Below are 20825 nucleotides of genomic sequence, written 5' to 3'. Positions count from 1 at the left end.
ATCTGAAATATATGTCATACATTTTCATATTAAAAAAACAAACAATTTGTCCATGTTAGGTTCCTTGAAATTGATCTTTAATATTGGCTCTTATATATTAAATTTTCTATTAAGTTTGGGTTTGGTTGAAAGTCTTGAAAATCTGCAAGTTCATTGAATGCCCTTTTTTTCATTCAATATTATGGATGGTTTTGCTGAATATATTTTTTTGCTTCAGGCCTAGTTCTTTTGATTGCTGGTATGTATGATTCCAGGACCTTCAATTTTTATTGTGGCTACTAAGTCCTGTACAATTCCAATTGTAGCTCCACAGTATTTGGATTTTTTAATTTTCTTTTTGATCTGAGAGTTTCAAAATTAGGCAATAATATTCCTATATGTATACTACATAAGATATCTTTGAGATGGTGATTGGTGGATTTTTTAAAATTCTACTTTCCCCTCCTCTTCTATCACTCTAGGACATTTTTCTTGAATTATTTCTTGCATTATTGTGTCAAAGTTCTTTTTTTGGTCACAGCTTTTAAGAATTCCCATTCTTATATTTTCTCTTCTTGATCTGTTCTCTAGATCTGTTATTTTTCTCATAAGATTTTAACATTATATTTTATGTTTTCATTCTTTATATTCTGTTTTGTTATTTCTTGGTTGTTTATAACTTTGCTGGCTCCTCCTTGCCCAATACTAATTTGTAAAGAATTATTTTCATCTTTGAGGCTCTGTATCTCTTTTTCTAGCTAATTAACTTTTTAGTATAATCTTCCCAGAATCCTATTCCAGATTTTAAAAATCAAGTAAGAGAGGTAGAAGAAAAATTGGGAAAGGAAATGAGTTATACAGGAGAATTATGAAAAAAGGAGTCAACAATATGGAAAAGGAAGAAGAAAAACTGACTGAAGAAAACAGCATCTTAAAAAATAGAACTGGCCAAATAGAAAAAAAAATCCATTGAAGAAAACAACTTCTTTAAAAGTAGAGTGGGCCAAGCAGAAAAGGAAATACAAAAGCCAACTGGAGAAAATAATTCCTTAAAAATCAGAATTTGGAAATTGTAAACTAATGACTCTATGAGACATCAGGAATCAGTCAAACAAACTCAAAAGAATGAAAAAATAAAATTAATAATTTCATCTAAGAGAATGACAATAAGACATTTTGATGTTGAATCAAATATAATGAGATTAATCTTAATATGGATAAATGCAAAGTTGTAAACAATTAAAAATAAATTTCACTAATACAGAACATGGAAAACATGATTAAATAGTATGAAGAAATTTGGGGGTTTGAGTGGACTGCAAGTTCAATAAATCAACATTGTAATATGACAGCCTCCCTGTCCCTGACATTCCTCCCCTCACAGGTTAATATAAAGCTAAGATTATAAAAAGGCATGATTTTTAGAAAAATAATGGTCATCATCTCATTATACTCTGCCTTGGTTAGGCCCCATCTGAAATATGACATTCAGTTTTGTCTACCACATTTTAGTAAGTCAATTCAAGTGAAATTATTAACATTTTAGATGCTTGCTATGTGCTGATCACTTTGCTATGTGCTGGAGGAAACTGAGAAGCTGGAAAATAGTTTAAATAATAATAATTTATATATTTATATAGTGCTTACTATATGTCAGGTGTTGTGCCAAGCACTTCACGATTATCATCTAATTTAATTCTCACAACAAGCCTGAGACATAGTGCTATTGACTATGCCATCCTAGAATGATGCAGGCACCTATTCTCCTTTTATTTAGAGGCTACCTTATTTGTTTACTAATGTCTTTAGCATGCAAGAAAAACTAATTGATGTGGCAATGGCATCTAACAGCATAACTCAGAGTTTAAAAGAATATTATTGAATTCAGACTCACCACTTTACAGATGAGGAAACTGAGGCACAGGGTGGTGACATGACTAGTCTAACTGAAGTCATATAGTTTTTTAATGGCATAACAAAAATAGAACCTGGCTCTTCTAACTCCTAGTTCAGTATTCTTTCCATTATGCTATCTTTCCCTAAAAATTATATAATTTCTTATTATGTAAACTACTCTTTGGATTTTAAAAAAGTATTAAACTAATAATGTCTAGCATATAAAAAAATTATTGATTGAGCTTTGCCAATGTTTTATAAAATCATCCATTCCAGGATTTGCCCCTTGGTAACAAATTTTCTGGCCAACAAGGTTAAAACAAACTCCACCCCTGAATGTTATGTAAATTCAGAAAGCCTGAAATTTTTATGAAAACTCAAACTAAAAAGAAATAGACAAGAGGTTCATAAATTAGTTTCAATTGGATACCAGTTTTGGCTCAAGTTTCCAGGGCAAGTGTTTCTTTTCATACATACTTGAAACAATAATGTAAAGAATAAATGAAATACATTGGAGGAATTATAATCCAGTGATAAAAGAGATAGTAAAAGAAACCATTGACTAGGTTTTAAAGAGAAGGATCTATTAGCAAGAAGCCTATTGCTTCATATTCCATATATTCAGCTCTTTACTGTCCATCTATTGTCTTCCTCATGGATTTATTTAATCTCCTTGTAATTTGCCAAGCCCAAAATATCCCTCTTTAGGCACTGCACACACACACACACACACACACACACACACACACATATATATATATATGTATATTCTGTCTTTATCCTACTAGAATGAAAGCTAAAGAGAGAACACGGTTTATTGACTTGAGAATTAGACTTGAAGTGAAGAAGACCTGGGTACCAGTCCTGCCATAGACAATTACTAATCACATGATCTTGGTCAAATAACATCCTCTTTTTGCTTTGCTTATCTCAGTTGTAAAATGGGGTGGTTGAATTAATTTACTATGAATGTTTCATCTAGTTCTAAATAACATGATTCTTGAAGGCAAAGATTATCTTACTTTTTGTAACAGATTTCTCATTGATTATCATATAGATATGATTACATAATAAGCACTTAATAAATTCCATTGGATCATTCTGTCTAGCAGCATTATGGGCAGAAGAGAATTTACTGTTTTCTTGGGACATCAAAGATGCCATCCAAAGAGACTATATTTGAATGTTGTCCTCTGTCTCCTATCCTCTCTCCCTAATCACCTACAGGACAGTGATCCTTGGCACATACATGGGAGAGGCAATTATTTTTTAGTATATTCACTTTATTTTGGAATATTCCTGATGTATTTCAAAATCACATATAGTAGCCAAAGAATGTGTGGTAATATGAATGGGGCATTTATAATTGTTTCATGCAGCTGAAAGTAAAAATCTTAACTTGCTTTAAATATTCTCCATAAGAATCATATAAGATAGAAAGAATATAAATGAAGATGAAAACTTTGTTTTGATACATAATCCTTTATTGTGTCATTTAGCATTCTACATAATAGAGGGAAATAATATGATCAAGGTAAAAGTTCTCTGGAAATTCAAAGAAGAGAAATTCTAGTTCAAAGCAGATTTTTTACTGTGTTAACTTGGATGTCACTTTACTTTAAAGACAATGGAAATGAAATAAGAGACATGAATTCTCATCCCAGGTTTGCCACTGCCTTGTGTTGTGACTTTAATCTACTTAACTATTTTATTCCTCAATTTTCCTCATCTGTAAAATGTAAATAATTATAATTTCAATGACAAGACTATCAAAAGGATTCTGTGAAATCATGGTTGTGAAAGTGATTTGTATAGGAATGGAAAAGAAGGTGTTGCCATTTGCTAAAATCTGAAGAGAGATTTGGAATAGTTCATTTAAGAATCTGAGAACTTTGGTAAATATAATTCTGAGCAATTCTCAAAAATAAGAAAAAAATGTATTAGACAAGCTCTCTCCTTCCCCCATCCCATCTGTTGTGTGTCACACACCCCACCCCCCAATTAAAAATGATCTCTGGGGGCAGCTAGGTGGTGCAGTGGATAGAGAACCAGCCCTGAAGTCAGGAGGACCCAAGTTCAAATCTTATCTCAGACACTTAAGACTTCTTAGCTGTGTGACTCTGGGCAAGTCACTTAACCCTAGTTGCCTCAGGAGAAAAAAGGATCTTTGGTAGAACTCTGTAAATTTAGCAGTCCACAAAATTACCAAACAGCCAACTCAGCATTTTTTGCCTTTTTACAAGCTGTATATCATCACTCTTTTCCCTGAAGCATGTGAATTCTTTCAGTACAGCTCCAAGGCCTTATTCAGTATCCTGACAGTGCCTCCTTGGCTTCTCCACAGCCTATCCTATAACATATATATAATATATAATATTATATATATATAATATATATTATAATAAATATCTTCAGTTTCAGGAGATATGTTTATTATACAAAAACACAATAAAGGTCTATCTCTCTCACTTAATCACAAACAATAAAATATTATCCAAATAGCATCAAGCATATATTTTATTATCTTGTGTGTGTGTGTGTGTGTGTGTGTGTGTGTATGTGTGTTTTGGGGTCAAGTAGGCATAAGTACTAGAGAATTGTGAATTCTCCAAAATAGTTGGTAATCTTAAATCCATTTATGTTTCTCTTCAGTATGTGCGGAACAAATAACCTGAATGTATGGTATTTGTTTCACAGAGTTTTAGTACTCAAAAGTACCATGCAGATCTTCAAGTTTGATCCTAATTTTCAGATGGACATTCAAAGATGTGACTGGAACCTAAGCAAGGTAGCATTATCATATAGTAGAAAGAACAATATATTTGAAGTCAAAGAACTAGAATTTGAGTCATAACTTGGCTACTTATAATTTGTGCTACAATGGGAAAGTGACTTATTTTGTCTGGTTTCAGTTTCTTTATTTGTGAAATAATGTAAATTATTTTACGACTTTCTTCAAGACTTAGCTAAAATCCTCTCTTTTACAGGAAGCTTTTCATGATGCTTCTTCATTTTAGTGCCTTTCCTCTACCCATTATTTCTAATTTATCCTATATATAGTTTGTTTCTATGTAGTTATTTGTATATTTTCTTCCCCATTAGATTGTGAGCTCTTCAAAGTCAGGAAATCTTTCTTTTACCTCTCTTCATAACTCCAGAATTAACACAGTCCCTTGCACATAATAGGTGCTTGACGAAAAGTGCTTCTAGGTCTAATTATGCTGACTTCTAGACTAGTGTTCTTTCCATCACACTACGTGGAAAATCAAACCTAGGGCATCTCTACACAAACTCTTCTCTTAAACTACTTGATGTTATCCTGTATGTTGAAAGAACATGCTTAAGTTTTGCCTTATCTTCATTTCTACATTTAGTATGAGTTACAGCTCAAGGAAAACAGTATTTGTGGCACTCAAAATAAGCATATTGTAGTGGATTGCTATCCATCCTTAGTGAAAGGAAGTACGCAGAAGAAAACATGAGGACTCTGCTTGTCCAAATAAAGAGCCCCAAATGCTCAATAATGGTAGCCAGGAAAGGGCTTTGGAAGAATTGTCACAGTATTGTAGGAGGCTTTCCCCACCACCTCCAGCAAATTTACATTTCTAATTAGGTTTTGATTAGAATAAAATTAAAATGTTAAATGTTCCCTGAGCACACATTGACTAGGGAAGGAGAGGAAGGATAGGTAGCTTAGAATGCTGGGGCTGAGGAAGCAGATGAATGCCAGTCTGGAATGAAACATTTGTTGCAGTATTAATCCAGAAAGCATTTAAACTGCTTGAAAAGAATGAAGGTACAATTGACTTTAGTATAAATTTTATTTCTAAACTATAAAAATCCAAACAAACATTCAGTCCTATATTCTATGATATTTATAACTAGAGAAGTACCTCTCTCCCTCCATCCCTCCCTTCCTTCCTCACTTTCATTCTTCTTTCCTCCCTCCCTTCCTTCCTTTTTTCCCTCCTTCCTTTCATTCTTCCTTCCTTCCTTCTTTCCATCTATCCATCCTTCCTCCTTCCCTCTCTCCCTCCCTCCTTCTCTCCTTTGCTTCTTCCCCGCTTTTCTTCTTCCTTGCCTCCCTCCTTCATTTCTTCCCTCCCTCCCTCCTTCTCTCATTTCTTCCACTCTACCTTTCTTCCTTTTTTTCCTTTCTTCTTTCCATCTCTCCCTCCTTCCTTTTTCCTTTCTTCCTTCCCTCCTTTTTTCATCCACCCCCTTTTCTTTCCTCCCTTATTTCTTCCTTCCTGTCCTCCCTCCTTCCTTTCTTTCATCTCTCCCACTTTCCTTCCTTCTTTCTTTCCTTCCATCTTTCTTTCCTTTCTCCTTCCCTCTTTCTCTTCATTCCTCCTTACTTCTCTCTTTTCTTTCATCTTTGAGAGGGTCCCAGAGAGGAATTCTTTTTCCCAATACTTATGGCCCTCTGTTTCTTATAGTATCAAAGAGTTTCCTAAAGTGGTAAAAGATAAAAGTGAATTGCTCATGGTTGCACTGCCTGTGTGGGTCAGTGGAGGTAAATCTTACTGACTCACAGATCAGTTCTTTATTTTTTAATCCCTCTGCTATGCAAGCATTCTTCCCTCATTGTACCTTACCCACCCCCCTTTATGTACTTTTCTTTTTCCAGTTAGGTCATGAAACTTTCTTAAACTCACCAAATAGGGAGCTTATTGCTTTCATCATTGACTGACTTGTCTGATTTTTCTCATAAGCCCTTTGAATTTTAACAACAGACCCCAAATGGGTCCCAGTAAACATTAGGTCTGAATGTGGCAATGGGAGAAGGGCAGGTGGGAAGAATTCTATCTGAGGGATACTCAGTTGGAGCCAGAGAGAAGGCGGTATGTATGAACATGAGTGGGCAAAACATTAAATACTAGTAGCCAATTGGTTAGGCAATTGACATCCCTTACCTCAAGAGCCAAACCTATTGTGTAGTATTTGGACTATAGGTTTGAAGTCTCCAATCATTTATTTTACATACTGTACTAGTACAATTCATTTTTTGATTGTCTCTAGATTCTGAGACTGAATTATATAATCTCAAATTGACTCAATGAAAAATGAACATATTTCTGGAAGTTAAGGCAATATTTACCTAATGGAGTTCAGGGCTTGTAAGATATTTACTGAGAGCAAATTTTGTACTGTTTTCTATAATAGAGCAAATTATGGCAATGCCCCAGTACTCATTTCTGGGGGGAAGAAGAGGAAAACATGCTGCTAATTTGAGGTTGTGGCTAGGGAAAGCAGAGAACGGAGCAGAAGGAGCTGACCCTGCTAGCTACAACACTGACAAAAAAAAATACCCAACTGTTGAAACCATCACCAATACAAAGTTTTATGTACTTTCATATGCTACTTCTACCCCCCCACCAACTCTTTCCTGACTTCTTTTTCCTTAACAGCTTCCCTCAAATTTACTTTCATAAATATATTAATGAGAACTTGCTGTAGAAAGGGCAAAGTGGGAGGAATAGGAGTCTCATTTTCTCCAATCCCCAACACCTCTAGGGATGGACCTTGTCATTTTCCTCTCTGCAAAATACCTTTGTGGAGTACGATTAAAGATTCTCTATCCACCCCCTTCTCCCAGCTGCTAAGCCTCCCAGCTGTATTACTAGAGACAGATGGACCGCTACGAAATATGAGTCAATCATTCTATGGTGGGTTTGTTGGTGATGGTTACTCTTTTGACTTATGTCAACAGGAAGGATTTCCTTTGTTTTCTCAGTCAAGTGCATGTATCATGATAAAGAACAAGGGGTTGGGTTTGGGAAGGTTTCCTTTAATTTAATAAAATCATAATTTACAGATGGAAAGGATTTTAAAGGACATCAGGGCTATTGCCTCCCCAAATTTTGCAGATGAAGAAATTAAGGGAGAGATATATTAAATAATTTATGGAGAATTACACAGCTAGTGAGTATCTGAGGTGGGATTTGAACATTCTCCTTCCTTATTCCAGGCCCGGGACTCTTTCAATTACACTGTATTTACATATTCTTCAAGGGGAAAATGGGAGTGGAGATATCAGAAAAATTATCTCTTCCTTTGATCAGGAAGGATCTTTTATGTATTCTAGTCTATTTCTTTTCCTTTTAGGTCAATTCAACCAATATTTACTAAATGACTACTATGTGCAAGATACTCTGGTGGGCACAGATATAATAGTAGAAATCCATGCTGGGATTTTGAATAATTTCTTTTTGATTACTCTCTTCTTTGGTCAAATAGTCAGCGAGCATTAAAATAAGCAAAGTTTTGGCTCTATGGGTTATGGATATTTGTCAATTTAAAAAAGTTATACATGATTTAAAATTTTCAATTATGAGTATCAGTGCCACTCTTCAAATATTCCATAATTACAATTCAATTTGTCAGGATGTTCTTAATAGCCATGTGCATAAGCATAAGGGAAACACTTGGTCTGTTTAGCAAACCTTCTGTCAAAGTAGAAACACACAAAGATTGTAGCTGTTGATTACTCTTTCAGTGTGAGCATGATATGCCATATGATGCAAGATGGCTATTGCCAACCGAGTCAGCAAAGGAGTTTTGTTTAGCAGAACAATGTTTAATAAGAAAAAGGCTTGATAAATAGTCTTGTCTCCAATGGATTAAACTATTGATTTACCAACATTCTTTGTCTTCTGACCCAAGGGGACACAGTTGATGCTACTTAGAATATTACAAACTCTTTGCCATATGCATGTTGTCTAGCCTATACTTCAACCCTATCACCTTTCAGCAGATTGCTTTAGACAAGAGATCTCATGGGCAGGGAATCTGCATTGCATATAAGCTTACTTGCTGATTTAATACAAGAGAGTCCTAGACGTTGACCTTGTCTTTAGCTATTCTAGCTTGGCAGGACTGTAACATTGCAAAGACCTGCAAATCCCTTTTTAACAAGGCTACCTGAACCCCATGGCCCAAGTCCAAATAAATGAAAATTTAAAGATGTCCAACAGATCAGTTGCTTACACTATTAAAGAGAAGCTAGATGGACAAGTACATACCTTATGTCTCTTCATCCAGAACAATGGTGCTGTCTCCGAGCATAATGGCTAATCTGTTATCCCTTTATTAAATGCTGTGCATATTATTTCAGTAATGAATTGGGAGAAGGCATTGTGTTGGAAGAAGTAAAGCAACTAAAATATGCTACTAAAATTCCCAGATGTTCAATTATTTGAAAGAAAACATTTCTCCTCTAAACAGGGTATTACATTTTTTTCCAAAAGGAGCAGGTAAGGCAGATATGGAACACTGTGTCCACAGGGTCTGTGACCTTTGATATGACCACAGGCAGCTAGAGGTTCTCTGAGGTCTCTTTCAGCTGTCAGCATGCAGTCAAACCGAAGATAAGGACATAGTTCAAGAAGCAAGAGACATTTTAAGAAGGTCTCACTACACTGTGTGCTGTGTGCTTTCCTTTGTCAGGAAAGATCCTATCATTATCCAGTAGAAGAGTGTGGTAGGTTGATAAGTGTAGCCAGTTTCTCAGTAGATCTAATTTGAATAGATTTCTAATGTAGAAAGGATAGAAATGCTCAATGGTGCACGTTATGTATGGTGTCTAAGTAATAGTGTAATGAGCTATTACCATAACTACTGTAAATTAATCATTATTGGGCTGTAGTTTTGCATAAAGAGCCATGAATGTGTGTTCTTAGTGATTTCACATCACTGTGTTTAGAAAATGTCTGTTAACAAACTCAAGAAGGAAAGGAAGCCAAGGGAAATGGTTTTCAACTTTCAAACTTGTGACAAATATATATTGGTATTGTATAGTACCAAAAACCTCATTTGAACCCAAGTAGGGGAAAGAATATGCATTTCTTACAAATAAATAAAACGAATTAAGAAAATTGGGTGCCATAGAAAAATTGATCATCTGAGAGAAATAAAGAATACTGTCCTGGAAGCCAGGAGATTTAGATTTCAATTATAGCTCTTCTTCAATGATTGTTTGAAAGTGAATTTAGCTCTCTAAGCATAAAATTTCCTCATAGTGTACATGAAATGTGAGGGTTGGATCAGAGCAGTAGTGTCACACTCAAAAAAGAAATAGATCCTGATGACCGCATATTTGTTTTACTTATAAAACCACAAATTTACATTATTTATATTGTGTTTTATTTACTTTGTTAAACATTTCCTAATTATATTTTAATTTACTTTAAAAGGTAGCATTTGAGACTTTTGCCATTTAGATAGAATTTTATGGCTTTTTGGTCAAGGGCATGACCAAATCAGAGTTAGGCCCGATTTGGATATATAAGGTTGAACCTGCATGATAATATACATCATTATACATCTCCACTCAATATGTCATTGGAAATGGACACTCACACAAAAGTGATTATTCCAGATGAGTTTGAATGTGTTAGATGCTCTTCTTTTGGGAGTGGGAGGAAAGTGAACCTAGAGATGCACTGTCATTGTAGTATTACTTAGCATAGCACCCCCTGCTAAAAATAAAAATATTGCTAGCCCCAAAATCTAAAATTAGGCATTTACATGATAACCCAATAATATTGTTATTATAGATAGCTAGTACTTATATATATTTTTTTGATTTAATAGCCTTTTATTTACAGGATATATACATGGGTAACTTTACAGCATTAACAATTGCCAAACCTCTTGTTCCAATTTTTCACCTCTTACCCCCCCCCCCACCCCCTCCCCTAGATGGCAGGATGACCAGTAGATGTTAAATATATTAAAATATAAATTAGATACACAATAAGTATACCTGACCAAAACGTTATTTTGCTGTAGAAAAAGAATCAGACTCTGAAATATTGTACAATTAGCTTGTGAAGGAAATCAAAAATGCAGGTGTGCATAAATATAGGGATTGGGAATTCAATGTAATGGTTTTTAGTCATCTCCCAGAGTTCTTTTTTCTGGGCATAGGATAGCTAGTACTTATATTATATGTTAAGGTTTGCAAATGGCTTTATAAAGATGACCTCATTTTATCCTTTGCCACTGGACATGAAGGACTCTGAAAAAGAAAATAAGGCTGGTGACTTTGCACAACCTCCATCACTTATATCCAATTTATTTGCATCATCTCCCTGATGCCATTTTCCTCTTCAAGAACAAAGGACAAACAGCAATAACCAAACAACCGTAGATGCTATTATTAGTCTCATTTTATAGATAAAGAAACTGAGGCAAAATGAGGTTAGGTGAGTTGCTCAGGTCACACAGTTAATAAGTGTCTGAAGTCAAAGGTTCTGTTCCATCTATTTGCCCTATGAAGATCCCATTCAAACAAATATCTAGACAAGCCTTATCACCCACATTGTTGTTATTGTCCATCATTTTTCCTGGGATTTAGAGTAATAAAATTGACTATTTCCATAGGATATCAAGGCCAAAAATTTCATTTATGTGGAATAGGTAGTACAAATATTATTATTGCCATTTTCCCCATAAGGAAGCAGTCATGGCTTAAGAAACTTGCCTGCGACCATATAATTTATAATTTTCAGAGCTGAGACTCAAGATTGGGGCCCTGAATCAGAGCTAAAGCAAGAAAGGACCCTGGAGGTCATTGATTTCACCCCTTTCATTTTAAGGATGAAGAAATGAGGCACATGAAGGGATTTGTTCAGGGTCACCCAGGCAGTGAAGTATCAGAGGTTTGATGGTGTCTCCTGGGCTAGTGCTTTCTGCATCACGCTACCACGCTAGGTCTTTTTACTGAACTGTGCAACTTCTCAGTAGACAGAGCCAATGAATTTCCCATTAATAATGAGTGAAAGCAGCTTAATCTTATTCAAATAATGTGAATACAAATAAAAACATATCCAGGCTTTGTTTGTCATAGTGTGGCAGTGAATGTGACAGTCTGTTCAAGAGCTGGTCATCTGCCAGCAACATACCTGGAATGCTTTATTAGAAATAAAAACCAGTCCCTCTCTGGCTGATCATTATAAATGGGAAAGATTCCTCTAGGCCTTTCTTATTGCTTTCGGCATTATGTTACAGAGGGCTGTGGAGTGAAGAGAACTGAAGAGCTCCACATCCAGGAATCCCTTGACAAAGGAACCTGTTTAACGTGTGCTAAATTTCATGGGAAAGAGAGAAAATCTTCCAAAAACTTGAACCTCAAAGAAACTTTGAAATTGATATTTCTTCCCCTTTTCTCTTCTATTCTTTCAAGAGACTGGTTCAAAAGAGAACACGTCAAAGCATTCACCAATGTACCTTTTGTAAAATATACAACTGGGAGATCTTAGTTCAAATCCCACTCTGCCACTTACTACCTGTGATCAGTCATTTAAGCAGAGCCTTGGTTTTCTGATTTGTAAAATGGGAAGGTTGGACTAGATGGCCTATGAGGTTCCTTGAAAATCCAAATCTATGTTACTGTGTCTTAGAGGGAGCATCACAGGTCAGGAAAGAAGCACAGGGTCTTAACTTGTTTAAATAGGCTTTAAATTTTTTGCTTTCAAATAAGGTAAATTTTCTAAAATGGTACATTTTTTTTCATATATTCATTAAGATGCAAAATATGAGTACAGTCTTTAAGTAGAACATGATTGAAAAAAGGCAGGTGCATTTCAATAATATGCATTCAATTTAGGAATACTAATGTCTACTAACAATGCTATTAATACTAATATTTCCATAATTCCAATATTAATATTAATACAATTTTCTTGTAAGAGGCATGCAGGTAGGTCTATTGTGTATGTGCTTTTTAAAAAAATCACAATAAATGGGAGGAAACTTATAGAATGAAATAGAATTATCTGGGGATCTGTCCATGAAAAATTAATAAATTCAGCTGAAGTATGAGTAGGAAGGAGAAAAGCATCCATCACAGAATTTCAGAATTGGAGATTTCAGAGGTTATCTGTTCTAAACCCAACCTGAATAGTATATCTGATAAATGGTTCTCCAGACTTTGCTATAAAATATCTAGGATTGGGGGACTTGGTACTTTTCTTTGTTTTTCCCTTTTTCTGAAACAATTAGGGTTAAGTGGCTTGCCCACACAGCTAGGAAATACTAGGTATCTGAGATCACATTTGAACTCAGGTCTTCTTGACTTCAGAAATGATTATCTACTGCAACATCTAATGGCCCCAACCTGCTACTTTTCAAAGCACCTCATTCCACTTTTGGTTAGTTATAATTCTTGGGAAAAGCCTGTTTTTATTCACATTATCTTAAATATCAATCTACCTTTTTGCAACTTCTACCTCTGGGTCTATCTGATCTCTCAGGCAATGTAGAAAAAGGCTATCTTCCAAATGAAATATTCCAAACACTTGAAGGCAGCTATCACAGCCCTCTTACTTTTTCCTTTCTTCAAGCCTAAAAGCTGGACTTTTTTCTGCCAGTTCTCAGATGGCAAGATCTCTAATCTCAATCACCATTCTACAACCTGAAGCATGTTTATATCCAAATGCATGTGCTAGAATTGAACACAATATCCTTTATTTGATTTGACCAGGGAAGAATATCATCATGATCCTCACCTCCCACTAGGATTTCATTAGTTTTTTTTTTCAGCTTTATCATATTATTGTCTCAACCCGGCTTGCCATCCACTAATATCCTCATATCTTTTTTTAATTTTATATGAATTACTATACAGGCAGCTATGCTTTCATCATATAGTTGTGTCTAATTTCCCTAATTATTATATCTCCAAGAGTAGATTGTAAGCTGCTTAAAGACAAGCTGTTGCTTTGTATCCTCAGTGCCCTGGAAATATGCCTTGCTTAATAAATGATTATTAGATTGGATTGGATTGTAGAGAAGATATATTTGAATCAAATGTACCTTTACTTTTTAAGACTATTTATTTCATTTAATTAAGTCCATTTGTCAAGGAAGAGACAAATGCAATGTAATAAGAAAACATCCTTCCTTACTGTACACTGTAAAAAGGCCATTACTCAGAGCTCCAGGCTTAGAAATTCACAATTTGGAGATACTGCTTTTTGGAAGTTCTAACAGAGTCAAGTATTTATCATAGCAAATGAGATTGGGTGGATAGAATTGTTTTTCTCTACTCAAAGAATAAGTGAAAAAAATGATATTTTTCCACATAGTGAGAATTCTAAATTTAGCATATATTTCATAGGAAGAGTACACAGTAACATCTAAAAATACTTCTTTTTCCACCCGTAAACAGTAGAGACTTAGGCAACAATCAGTAGTAGAGTCTAGTAGACTCTAATTAATAAGTAATAAAATGTGATCTGTGTTTTCAAATATATGGACTATCCGATAACTTAAAGAAGTCAAACCTTGCCTTCAGATATGCACATGTGACTCCAAATGAGGCTACTTCTTTTACATTTCTAGTTCAACTTACAGGAAATGAACTGTCTTTGCCAAAAGTGTATTTACAAATTGATTAGTTTATTTTCTTTTGAAGAGCTTCTTAAAATAGTTTTATTTTCTAAATATAATTCATTAACCTTAGTTCATTTCCATCCTGTCCTTTTTTGATCCCCACTTGAACTATCAGAAACATGGGATATTTATATATTAGTACCCTTAGGAATCTGACCAATATAGGGGTTAAGTAATGGAGTTTGTGAGGAATACAGGTCAGACAGTGAATAAAATTATCTGGGGCACAGATTGTTTGCCACTGTCCCTAAATTCAAATTCTATTTAAAGAATCCAAGGAGTTGTGTCTTATGAATACACACAAATATCATAAATTACATTTTCATGATGAGTAAAATTGAAAATCCTTTTTTTTTCTGTTTTCCTCCCATCATCCATAAGTAAGTAGATTATAACTTTAAATGATTAATAATAGCTAGTAATTTTGATTAGTGATAATGATAGCTAGCATTTATATAGCCATTAAAGGATTAAAAAGTATATATATCTCACTTGATACTCACCACTACTCTGTGAGGAAAATGCTATTATCAGCTCTTTTTACAAGTGTGGAAACTTGAGACTGGGAGGATAAGTGACTTAACCATTTTCACACAGCTAGTAAGCTTCTGAATAACAATTTCAACTCAGGTCCTCCTGACTTCGATTCTAGTGCTCTATCTACTGGGCCATTTACTTGCATATAGAATATGAAAGCCTATAAATGCCTAGCCCATAATTTCATTCTATATACTATACCAAGATGCATCCCTTTTGTGTTGACTTAATAATGACTTGCACAGTATGTGATCATTACATTTGAGGTTTCCTGGCAATTGCTCATTTGGTAACTAAAAATGGCACCAATTAATGAGAAATGAGGTATGTAACCACTTTCAGAATTATAATACACTGCAGTTCTCCAGAACCCTGTAAATATTGACTTCTTGGGAAACTGCCCTACTTGCTCCACCTTAGTTTTGACTTTGATCTCTGCAAGTACTCCAGGACTCCTCATTTTCTCTTTCCCTCTTCCCCACCATGTCTAAATAGTTGACAGATCTTATCAATTCTACTTTTACAATATTTCTGTTATGCATCAATTTTTTTTCATTCACATATCACCTAGCCTAGGTCAGGAATTTAGCACTTTTTACATGGATTATTGTAGTAGCTTTGTAGCTTTATAATTGATCTTCCTGCTCCCAGTCTTTCCCCTCTTTAAATTATCCTCGACATAGCTTCTAAATTGATATTCCTAAATCACAGAACTGATTGTATTACCCTCCCTTTGCCCCAGTCCCCCATGAACTCAAAATTTTTCAGTGGTTTCCTATTGCAACCAGAATAAATTACAAACTCCTCAGTCTGACGTTTAAGGGCCTCCACAGTCTGACAACCACTTTTCCAGCCTTATTTTATTTTTCTCCCTTTTGCACTCTCTCCTTTCCAATCAAACCAGCCTACTTGTGGTCCCTGTCCATGACATTTCATTTCCTACTTGTAAGAAATGTATATACTCTTGGAGGAAATAAAAGATATGCAAACACACATACACAAACATATATACCTGCATATGTGTGTAGATATATACATGCATACATTTTATGTTCTCTCTTTATCTGTCAGTGGGAATCCTTGGTTTCCTTTGAGACATAGCTGAAATGTCACCTCCTATCTTAACTCTTTTCTGACCCCAAAAGACACTAATCTTCCCCCTTGAAATTTTTCCATTATGATGATATATATAGATACAGACAAGGCTGGACTTGTGATTTCTTTGGAAAAAGAACTCCTATGGGAAGAAACTCCTCTTCCAATGTAGGTCAACATCTTTGCAACTTAATATCTCAGAGAGTTGCCCAGAGTCACATAGCCCTTACATCTAGGACACAATACGTGAGCCCATGTTCTTTTGGTTTCAGTGTCGACATTTATTTCACTATACCAAGCTGCATCTTATTATAATGCACATATGTTGTATTTACTGGTTGCATGATGTGTTCTTTTAGTATAGGGTAAGACATTTCTTCTTTATTTTTGTATCTCTAGAACCTAGCATAGAACTTTGAACATAATAAGCACTTAAATGTTTGGGGAATTAAATCAAAACTGAGAGAATTATTGAATTCTAGAGCTGGAAAGTATTTCAGAAGTGAATAACCAAATAGTCTCTTTTTATAAGTAAGGGAAATGATGCCAGGAGTGAAAGAGAATCACTCAACATCATTTCAGTTAAATGCAACAAGTACATATTAAGTTCCTATTCTGTGCCAGTTACCATGCCAGTCACACTGAGGATATACAGACAAAAATGAAATAATCCTCACTCTTAAGAAGCTTGCCACCTCTCCACCTAGTTGCCCCCACATACAAACACACATTTACATATGCATACAAGCCATGGATATAGCAATTAGGAGAGCATTGATTACCTTGAAGAAATCAATTTCAGTCAAGTGACAGGATCAGTAGCTAGATTTCAAGACTTTGAAGAAAAGATTTTTTGAAAAAAAAAAAAACAAAGAAATCAGGGCACTGAGTGTGGAAAACTTTTTCTAGGAATTCATCTACAAAAAAGAAGAGATATAGATCCACAGCAGAGCTTGGTTAGAACTCATGTTCCTTAATGCTCTTCCCTCTCCACCACATTGCTTCTGTGACAAACTCTGTATACCTCTGACTGCTCCCAGACTCCTACACTAGCACAAATTGGGATGGTTCTATTTTCCTTCCTCCAAGAGACATTGTAGTCTTCATCAATGGATTTGGTGATGAAGACCTCCAGAAATATTAAAGCACTATTTTTATTTTGTCTTGGGGTTCAAATTTCAAAGACCATGAATTCTCATTAAAGGGAGGTCAAGGTTTATGATATAAAAAACAATTTGCCCACTTCTGCCCACACATTTCTTTCAGTCATAGTAGAAAAAGGGAAATTAATGTCATGGAGAATCTTGGCAGACAATTTTTCAGGCTTCTGTGACTCCTTTCTGATGAAGACCCTAAATATCAAAAAAAAGGAAGATGTGAGTTTTCAGAGGCCTATTTTATGTTTTTATGAATGTTCTGTCTGGTTACCATAGTGCTGATGTACCCCAGGGAATATTGATGTTCATACAAAGAAGAGATGTATATTTCTTGATTTAAGAAGCAGGGGAAAAGAGTGAATAGAGTTTTCATGGCTCTCTATATTCTTGGGATAAAATGGAATAGAACTCCTGAAGACTGAGATGGTGGAAAGAAGTTCTGTTTTACAATGCAATGAGTACTAGTAATGAAGTAAGAGGATCTACATTCAAATCTAACATCTGACATTTACTTCCTGTGTGACACTGGGCAAATCTCTTCCCTTTCTTAGGTCTTAGATACATCACGTGAATAATAAAGACCTTGGACTTGATGTTGAAAGAGGTTATTTACAATTCTAGATCTGTGTGATTTTATCACCCTTTGCAAGGAAAGCACTTTGAAATGCATAAACTATCTGGGAGTCAAACTACTAAGACATACTCCTTATCTGTATAAATCATATCCAATTATAAAATGTTTCTTGAAGAAAGAAATGACTGGAGGACTATTCAGTACTCCTAGATGGGCCATGCCAATAAAATAAAAATGACAGTACTACTGAAATCAATGTACAGATTTAGTGTCATATCAATCAAACTTCCAAGGAAACACTTTACAGACCTAGACAAAACAATACCAAAAGCCATTTGGTGAAAGGAAGGACGCAGAATATCAGGGGAAATAATTTTCATTTTCTTCCAAGCACATTCATTCCTCTCCAAGAATCTTCGTTCCAACCTAGATTGTATTCCTGACTTCTCAAATTTTCTCTACAAAGGCACAGAAACTTTTTCACCCTGGAAGTTCCCATTACTCTTGAACTTCTCCCAGTGGAAGTACTTGTGGCTTCTCCCTCTGATTGGCTGTTTCCATTTTAAGAAGAATCCCAACACAGCCATGTCTTCATTTTTCTCCAGTCTGTACTTCTGAGTCTTTAGAATTTGCCTACAAAGTCTCTGTACTAGGTAACTATTCTCCATTCTCAATATTTTATATTGTCTTTTCCTATTAAAGTTTCAAGTCCTCAAGGGCAGGAACTGTTTTTCTTTCAGATACCCAGAATACACTAAGTGCTTAATAAATGCCTGTTGACCTTACCTGAAATGATGAAAACAGTAGGAATGAAGGATGAAAAGCACTTTTAGACCTTGTTAATGGGACAAAGCTGATCTCAACCTGTGAGGGGCTGAAGCTGAGCAGAGCATAGAGAGACAGATAGGAATGAAACAGAAATTTAATTTCAAAGTGAAGAAAATGGCTTATAAGTAAGAATACATGTGCTAAAACCCCACCTCTAATGGGGGAGGATCCAAGATCTCAATACTTATACCAATGATCACACAATGAGCTAAACCCTCACAATGAAGGGTAACAGCAATAATATGACAGGTTTGATTCATAGCAGGACTTCATAACCAAAACTTGTCCAAGTTCAGAGAATACCTGGTGCTAGCCAAAGCAGTATATTAATTATATGAAACAATTTTGGGATTTTGTTGTGGCTGATTTTTTCCAGAGGGCAACTGCAAAGGATTGTTGTTATGTCAAACCCAGGGCTTCTTTCTGGGTCTTAGTTTTGGAAACCAGGATATATTCTGTTATCTTGACAACTAGAAACTATAAAACAGTCTCCATAAAACTTTTAACATTGGTTAAAAAAATAGATCAATGAAACACACTAGATAAAGAAGAAACCATTGAATCCAGTAATTCAGTGTTCAATACGCCTGAAAACGTAAATTATCTAGTAAAGAATTTCATATATGACAAGAATTTTTGGGGTAACCAGAAAGTAATCAGACCATTGTCATATCTCATAATAAACTCAAAATATATATGCAACTTTAATGTTAAATATCATAATATTTACAAAAATACAGTAGAAAATCAAATGTTACTTTCATAACATGGGTAATGAGTGAATTTATTTTATTACATTAAGTTGAAAAGTTCTATACAAATCCACTTATATAAATAGCAGAAAAATGATTGAATGAATAATTTATTATGTGATTACTATGTGCAAATTGCTATGCTAAGAAGTAGGGTTACAAACAGAAAGTAAGAAGGTCTCTGCTCTTAAGGATCTCAAATTCTAATGAAGGATACAACACATATGGAAGATTTCACTTATATTTCAGAGAGAAAAGTCCCATTCTTCTTATGGTGTGGGGCAAAGAAGATGGTAATGAATCTTTTTAAATTTTATATCATTTTTCATGTTGAACCATTTGACAGTGCCAAGAACTTTGAAGAAATTTCTTTTCTGAGTCCTCAGTAGGCGTAGTTGTAGTATCCACATGAAGCTGTCAAGTTGAATCTCCATAAGTTGCTTTCCATGTGATGACTTTGGAAATTAAACTGGACACATTGCAACATCCAAGGTTTTGAGTTTATAACCTGAGGAGAGATGTTGATATTTGTTATTCTTATATCATTTATATTCCCTAATATATCTCTTCTCCTTCCCTTTCCAAAGACTCATTCATATAGTGAAGAAGAAAAAAATAGTCCAAGCAAAATGACTAAACATATGAAAAAATCTGGCATATGCAGTGTATCCCACCTTCATTCCTATAGTTTTTCATCATTTCAAGTAAAATCAACAGGCATTAATTAAACATGGATTAATTAAATTCATGGATTGTTAGTACTAATAATCATCAATCAATCTTTCTTCCAAACAATTTATTCATCTTTCCTTCTGAAAATAAGTACAATTTGACTTAGAAGGTATGAAGGAGTCATCATATATTTGTTAAAAACTTATTCTGTAGAAATGTGTTAAAAATATTCAGAAAGAAAAACACCCTAACAGTCCCATTAGGAAGTCTGCAGCAAAAAGGGGGGAAAAATCAAACAAAAAGTAAGGTCTAACTTGCAAAGTTGGAATAGAAGAAAATAGTTTAAACAACTTTAAACAACAACCCAGAAAACAAGTCATTCTATTCAAATATCAGAAGGAAGGAAGAGAAAGAAAGCTAAGAAGATCAGTTAAGGGCCGCTTTCCAGAGGAGAAATCAAATGCACTCATGGGTCTTTCGTTTTTCTATACAAGATGAGTGGGTCAGAGAAAGAAAGAAATGGGAGGCAGAGGGAAAGGGAGGTTCTTAAGAGAAAATGGCAATTTGAGAGGTGTTTAGTGTCATTTTCTAATAAGTATTAATCAGGTAATTTTAGAGGCTGGAATGAAGTTTTTTTAAACATAAAGCTGTTGGAGCAGACTGAAATAAAGCAAGACATTGGCATGGGAGGTAAAATATTTGAGGTAAAATCTCAATTTGAACTCTTATTACCTGTGTGAACATGAGTAAGTCACTTCATAAAGCAGAAGTTACCATCCTCATTTATGAAAGGAAGAGGTCAGATCAGATGATTTAATCTTACAACTTTCTTTCAGATCTATATCCTACAAAAATATAATTAACGTTTGCAGCTTTAAAAAAAACCCAAATAACCCCCAGGCTCACACTGTTGCTAATTGTTAGAAAGTTATTCAA

General features: G+C 34.8%; 1 long non-coding RNA gene across 1 annotated transcript; it reads right to left on the bottom strand.

Annotated features, from left to right (window-relative positions):
- Positions 1–17044: 17044 nt before the first annotated feature.
- Positions 17045–18611, bottom strand: LOC116421332. Its single transcript, XR_004231658.1, has 2 exons — positions 18424–18611; positions 17045–17258 (listed from the first exon to the last, which is right to left on the bottom strand). It is a non-coding gene; the product is annotated as an uncharacterized LOC116421332 (long non-coding RNA).
- Between the last annotated feature and the right edge of the window lie 2214 nt (positions 18612–20825).

This window comes from Sarcophilus harrisii, chromosome 1 (genome assembly GCF_902635505.1).
Source record: "Sarcophilus harrisii chromosome 1, mSarHar1.11, whole genome shotgun sequence".
NCBI classification, from domain to species: Eukaryota; Metazoa; Chordata; class Mammalia; order Dasyuromorphia; family Dasyuridae; genus Sarcophilus; species Sarcophilus harrisii.
This window is presented reverse-complemented; position numbering and strand designations above follow the sequence as displayed.